This window comes from Camelus ferus, chromosome 22 (assembly GCF_009834535.1).
Source record: "Camelus ferus isolate YT-003-E chromosome 22, BCGSAC_Cfer_1.0, whole genome shotgun sequence".
NCBI lineage: Eukaryota > Metazoa > Chordata > Mammalia > Artiodactyla > Camelidae > Camelus > Camelus ferus.
The window spans coordinates 7,027,183-7,034,490 of NC_045717.1; positions in this window are offsets into that span (position 1 = coordinate 7,027,183).

The following is a 7,308-nucleotide window of genomic DNA, read 5'->3' on the forward strand; positions in this document are numbered from 1 at the left end:
CTATGTGCTAAGCAAGCTCCCAGCTGCCCGGCAGGGGACACTTGCCTGGAGAACAGGCACATTTTCCCCTGGGTCAGGTTGAACTGCCAGGGTTTTCCCAGCTGCTGCAGAGAAGATGGGGAGAATCCTTTTGTCTTTCAAATATCTTCCTTCCTCAACGCTGAGGACCCCTCGCAGTGCCCTAGACAGGAGTCTTTCCTTGTATTTTTCCCTGCACGTCATCTTTATCCATTTCCAGTCCTTACCTGACCCTGAACGTCTCTCTGGCAGCCCAGGGCAGGCTTGAAATCATCCCATCAATGATGTGTCATGATTTGCTTAGTGCTTGTCTTCACCACCAAGCTCCGTGGGGGTTGAGACTTCGTCTGTGTGATCCTTCTCCATCCCAGAGCCTGGCACCAGTGGAACCCCCTAAACTTGCTGAATGACTGACAAACTGAGGCAACTAATATCTTTCAGGCACATTCTATGTCCTGGCTCATTTATCTTCTTTTCCTCATTGCATCATCATACCAGTTCTTTGAGGTTAGAACTAGCACTCCCATTTTACAGATGAGGAAACTGAGGTTCACGGCCATAGTCACAGAAAGCACCATGACAGGGCAGTAAGAATGTGGGCTCTGCCACTTGCTGGCTGTGTAATTACAGGCAAATTCCAAATCTGTTTTATGGGAACAATCACCTTACCTACTTCTGTCATTATAGAGAATGATAGAAAGTATTCAGCTTATTAAAGTTAAAGTTGAAGTTATTAAAGTTAAGAATTTTATGAATTATTAACACAATTAAAACCGTGTAATTATTAGGGTTCTGATTCACGCAGCTAGTAAGTGTGGCGCTGCATCAGAGGGAAGCAAGACAAGAAAAGGGAGGGGGGGCTGGAGATCACTGGACCTTTTCCTAAAAAGAAAGGTCTGGCTTTGCCATTCCTGACTCAGCGGACCGAGTTACCCCACCACCCCAGGCTGGGGCGGGGGCAGGCCGTGCTAAGGATTGAATGGGAGAGGAAAGGAAAAGGGTAGCGCAGGGTCTGGGCTTTTCTGCCCCTCTGAATAGCCATTCATCTCTGTTCTCCCCTAAACCTGGAATGAAAGCTTCTTGCCTCCCGGAAAAGGTGTAGGACTCAGGGTGGCTGAGTCGTCCCAAGGGAGCCCCGTTTCCAGGAGCACATCTAGCTCAACAAGCATTGTGGGAAAGACCTCGGTTCTGGGGCAGGACCCACCTGAGGTCAAACCCAGGCTGGTCCACATGGACGTGTGACCTTGGGCAGGCAGCTTCAGACCTTGGGCCTCAGTTCCTTTTTGGGGGGTAGGGGCATGTAATTAGGTTTATTTATTTAATTTTTTTTTTAACGGAGGTACTGGGGATTGAACCCAGGATCTTGTGCATGCTAAGCACGCGCTCTACGCTTGAGCTATACCCTCCCGTTTGGGCCTCAGTCTGAGCCACAGAATGAGTACAGAAAACACACCATACCGGGTTGCTGTGGGAATCAAATGAAACTAATGTAAGAAAGGCAGCCAGCACACACTAGGTGCTCCACCAACGTCAGGTGGAGTTCCCTCCCCCTCTGCTCCTACATCTGTCTCCCGGTCCCCATCTCCCTCCAGGTCTCCCTCTCTTCCCCGCTCATTTCAGGGCAGGAGTTGGAAGGCACTAGAAGCCCATCTTGGAGGCAAGCCGTAGGCCCTGCAGAAGGGATCTAGGGCCAAGCATAACATCAGATTATTAAAAATGTGGATTGTAAACACCAGCATAACCGGCCAGAACACAGTGGCCACTAGACCACAGCCCAGCTGCTCCTCATGCCCAGGGCCACACCTCCTGCTGCCCCTGGACCTGGGATGGGCCCAGCGCCACAGGCACCGGGCACAGGCTGGTGTGTTTTCCCAGAGCTGAGCCCAGGGGCCCTGGCCAAACACTGTCCTCATAGTCAGAAGGCCTGGGGAACAGCTACAGGGTCTGTCCTCAGAGGGGCAAGGGCCTCTCACTCAACCCACCCCCTGCTCTTGGCCATCAGACAAGCCCTAAGGAGGTAGCCAGACGCCAGGCCCCACAGGGACTCTGCTCTGGCAACGTGGCGCTTGGTGCAGCACACAGACCCAGATGGGAGCACCAGCATCCCCAGGTAGCTGCTGTGTGAGCTCAGGCAAGTCGCTTTACTTCTCTGAGCCCCAGGGTGCTCACCTAAAAGACGAGAATTTTAAGGGTCACCCCCTCCCCAAATTGTGGTGTGAGGGTTAAATGAGATAATTCATTTCACCACACAGTGTCTGGCAGAATAAAAGCATACCCTTGGTTCAGCCCCAAGCTCCACGAGATTGAGGCTGGAGACCAAGGTCCCATCATAACTGGGGACCACATGATCACTGGAGTCACCAATTTTGTTAGCACTCGAAGAGGAGCAGCCTGGGGGGAAGGGGTGAGTGAGTGGGCTTTGGAGCCAAACAGCTAGATTGGAACCCCAAGCCTGTGATGTCCAGTTGTCACTGCCCTAGCTGAGCCCCAGATATGGCCTCGCTGCCTGGCTTCATTTACTCACTGAAGAAATTATTGAAGTGATTCTTGAGTATCTACAATGTGTGCAGCTCTACCACCCATGGAAGCATCAGGCTGGGTTCCTTCCTCAAGGCTGTTGTAACGATTCAGGGAGGTACTGTGTGGACGATGCCTGGTGTTTGGCGAGTAACCAGTAGGTCGTCTGTCGCACGTTGATTACTGTCTGCCTCTCCCGTCCTCCTTCCTCCCTGCCTCCCTCTCCCTTCTTCCCATCCTTCCTGCTTCCCTCTATTCCTTGATGACTCCTCCTCCCTCCCTCTCGTCCTCCCTCCCTCCTTCCTTCTGTCCTTCGCTCTTTCCCTCCTTCCTACCAGTGAGGAATGAATCAGACATTGGCCCTCTGGGAATAATCACGTGGAGAATAGGGGTAGAGGGTCCACCTCATTCCCCAAACAGGTGCCAAGCCCTTCTTGGCAGGTGCAGACCACGGGGCCTGGAAGGCAAAGACAGAGTCAGTGGCTACAACAGAAGAGAAAGTTTAGAAAAACAACCCACTCGAGTTACCTTCTAAATGACTAAAGCTTTGGCCCTGAGCTTCCTTGCAGCCCTAAATTCTCTGACCCTCAGCCCTGAGAGGGAAGGAGAGTGGGGCTGGATGCCTCAGCGGCCCTCTCAGCACTCTGTTCCAACCTAGGGGCCCAGGGAAGCCCTTTTCGGGAGGGGACGATGTTGGTCGTACAAACAGTGACTGGCCCTGGGACTCCCCAGAGTCATGCCAGGGTCACGACCCCGCAGAGAACGGGGCTGTGGGGCACTCCCCGGCCAAGGCCTCGCTGGCCTGCCCTCATGCCAGCCTGCGTCACCACCCAGCCTGGCTGAAACGTGAGCCCGAGAGATAGAGCCCTGGCCGAGCCAGCCAGTTGTGTCTTAATGCAATTTAGCTATAATCGCTGTGTGTTTTCCTTCGCTATAATTAGTAAAATGTGGTTGTTTGCTGTGTTCCTGGAAGATGTCTGAACTGGGGCCAGCTCCCTGGAGCTTTTCTGACACGCTCTTCCAAACAGGCCCACCAGCACCACCATGGGTTTACCAACACTTTTTTACCCCCCTCTTAACCCGAGTCCTCCTGATCCCTGAGTTGGGGCATCTCTCTCCTGGCCCCCTGAGGACAGGCCCTGTGGCTCAGCAGCATGCTGGGCATGCTGTAGGCGCCCAATAAATGTGGGTGGGCAATTGAGCCATCAAACCATCAGCAGTAACCAAAGGCACGTAGGGAGGGAGTTTCTTTTTTAGGAATTCCACAAGGTCCTCAGAGAAGTGTGTGTGTGTGTGTGTGTGTGTTCACCTGCAGGTGACACATGGGTGTATCCATGACAACCAACACAGCCATCTCTGCTTGTGATTCGAGGGCTGTTTGTGTCCACCTGACAGTGCTGGAGCCCCCAGATGTAGGTTTGAGGGCTCCACGTGTCTCGGGGCCACCCGGAGGGTACCAGAACTGACCCTGAACGCTCTGATGACCATGTGGGAGGTTGGGACGGGGCAAAGGATGTGGAGCACCCAAGTCGCACTGTCCTGCAATTCATTTCTCACGTCTTCTGCCTTGGATCACAGTGAGGTACAGTCTTTTCTTTGTCCTGTCATTTCAGGCTTTTGGCCACCGTTTATTGGGTCCTACTGTGCCTTGTCATCGACTGCTCTTGGTGGCTCTCCACTGGGTCTCATTCATGTACCATCTCACTCCCCCATTTATTCACTCCATCAGTGAACATTTGTTAAATAATTACTGGCTAGACTTCAGGATTGGGTTTTCGGTTTTTTGGTTTGGTTTGGTTTTTGCATGAAGGCTCAAGATTCACAATTCCCACCTTTGTCAAAGTCTCTCCCAATAGGAGACCCATTTAGGATAGGTTTCAGATTTTTTATTATTATTTGATCAGTCATTACACAAAACGAAGTGGTAATAGCACCCACCTCATGGAGTTCTTGTGTGTGGTTCACGCCTAAAGGCACAGTAGCTGGCACACAGGAAATAATCTTTAAGTATCACTGGTGACAATTATTATTTCACACAGCGGTAGAGCAGGCAGGGGCACGGGCTCCGCACCGCTTTGTGACCTCGGGCAGGCCACTTAACCTCTCTGAGGCCATGTCAAACATGACTAATGTGCAAGTGTCCAGTAAATGTTAATTATTATGTTGTAATTGTGTGGACTTTATTTTTTCAATTGACTTGTAATTCTTGAAAACCACTTCTCCAGCTGAGTCCCTAAGTGCTGTCACTGGCAGAAATCAGTTGCTAGCTGGGCCAGCCAGACTCTGCATCAAAGACTGCGGAGTTCTGGTTGGTTGAATTTGCTTGGATTCTGAACGTTCTGATTGGCTAGAACACTAGTGGGTGTGGCCCATTCTCCAGAGCACATTCAGCAATAGTTGTTGGAGAGTGATGTTCAGTGGTGAATTTACCTGGGTTGCTGTTCTTTCTCTTTTTCTCAGTAAATCTTACCAGTGTCCAGCTCTATGATTTTTTGCAGATGAATTCCTCCAAAACACATCTCACTTAAAAAGTGCATAAATGTTGCGTTATTTACGCCAGTGGGCACTTGGATGACTGAAGTGGTAACGTGCTTGCGTGCAAGGATGCTGAGTTCTACATTCTCATGTTAGGCGGGTGGGTGTTCCTGGTCCTGGTGCCAGGCCCTTGCTCATGTAAGGAGCCTCCAGTTCTCCTCGCAATAGGGCACTTCCCTCTGCCAAGCCCTCCTCTGGCCAGATGCAGAAAGAGATTCATTTTTGAACCGTGAAACCAAATGAGGGATTTCTCCACACCATGTACCACCTCAGAGACCTGGAGTGGTCGTGCTTGTCCATTCATTCATTCACTTACTCACTTGCTATGCCTTAAATGCTGTGCTGAACACTTAGCAGATATTTAGATGAGCTATAACATCACACAATGATTTGGGCCACAGTCAGGGAGCATCAGAAGATGTACCAAGGAAATCCCTGCAAGTGCCTCCCCAAAGTTCTCATTTCCCAAACTTGGGGCTCTCACCAGGTCTCCACCTCCCTCCACCCATTTTAAGACTTTACTGACTCCTCATTGCCCTTGGAAAAAACCACCTAACCCGACCCTCAAAGTGCTCATGGTGGGGCCAGAGTCTCCTGATGCAGCTGCTCTTGAATCCACTTTCATCAGTTCCCTCTGCCTAGAAGCGTTCCGGACACCCTGGACACCCTGTGGGGTACTATCCATCTGTCTGGACAGACAGCACCTTCTACCACCCTCTGCAGTGATTGGCATTGTGTCTGCCTCCTCCTTCTACTGTGGCCCCTGAAGCCAGGGACCATACGGCATTTATTCTGATGTCCCTGATGGCAGCCTGTGCCACAGACATGTGCTGCATGGTTTGCAGTTGCTCATCAAACCCTGGCTCCTCCATGTACCCTTCACTGCAAGCCCCACCAACCACATGTGGACCCCAGGCTCGAGCAGGTAGCAGAGAGGAGAGAGGACACATCAAATGACACTAAACTTGCTCTCAGTTGCCACCTGCTTGCCATGTGCCTGGCAAGTTTCTGAACACTGCCCGTGAATTATTTAATCTTCATTAAGAACTTTATAAAGTTGGTGCCATTATGAGCCCCAATCACAGATGATGGAAAGCTTAAGTCTTTGCCCCAAATCACCCAAGTGGGGAGGATGGGGTCGGGATTTGTACCCTAGCTGTTTGACTTCACAGCCTACACTCCTAAGCATCAGACTCCATAAAATTATAGAATAACCAAAGAAAATCTTATTTCCTGTCCCAGCTTTATGAAATGATCCTACAGTTTGTATGGAAGGATAACTGTGAGAGAAAAGCCATGAAATATTTGGGAAGAAAGAATGATCGGGATGGGGGAGGTCTTGCCCTACCAGATGTTAAAATGCATTCTAAAGTCACAGTACTTACAATTGGGGAATTGACTCTAATCTCATAGGCTTCACACTGCCTTTTACAGACGTGGAATCCAGGTCCCAGAAGGGAGGAAGTCACATGAGACAATCTGGCCCTCTGAGGGGGAAATGTCTAAAGTCACAAAGGGAGAGGAACCTGAATCAAGAGAACTTGAGAATAAAGACAAGAACTTCTCCTTTGGAGGTGCACAAGCAATGAGAATAGAAACGGTCTTCCTTTCTGCACCCTTGGCAGGCGTCATTGATCCATCTCTGCACTTTTTCTGGCTGAACCAACACTGCTTGAAATTCTTATTAATGCAAAACTGCAGTCAATTAGTGGGGATTGACTCATGAAATGAAAATATTTGCCATCTTAATCTGGGTCAAACCACCTTCCCTTGCAAATGATGGACTTGGGTGCGGAGTGGGGCTGGAGCCCTCGCAACAGTTCAACCAAATACCATCTCATCATGTGTCAGGGGGGCCCCCCTTTCCCACCATCTCCAGACACAGTCACTCCAGCCCCACCCCACAGGTGGCTGCAGGAAACGCAGTGCCCTCCTGAACACTTCTGAGATCCAGAGTACCTGCCTGCCCACCTCTCAGTGTTTTCTGTCTGCTCCTCCAGAAGCCCACTGCCGGCAGTCCTGTGGTCACTTGCCTATCTGGTCACCTCGGCTGCCGGCTGCTGGCCCCTCTCCAGCTCACTTTCCCCCTAAGCATGGACACAGCCCTTTCTCCTTCATTCCCCAAAGCATCTCGAATACAGGGCTTCTGCCCATGACTGAGGGATGTTCCTGCAATATCCCTGCAAAAGAATATACTCTGTCCCTAGAGTTTCTTGGCCCTTTACCCCAACAAAGGGA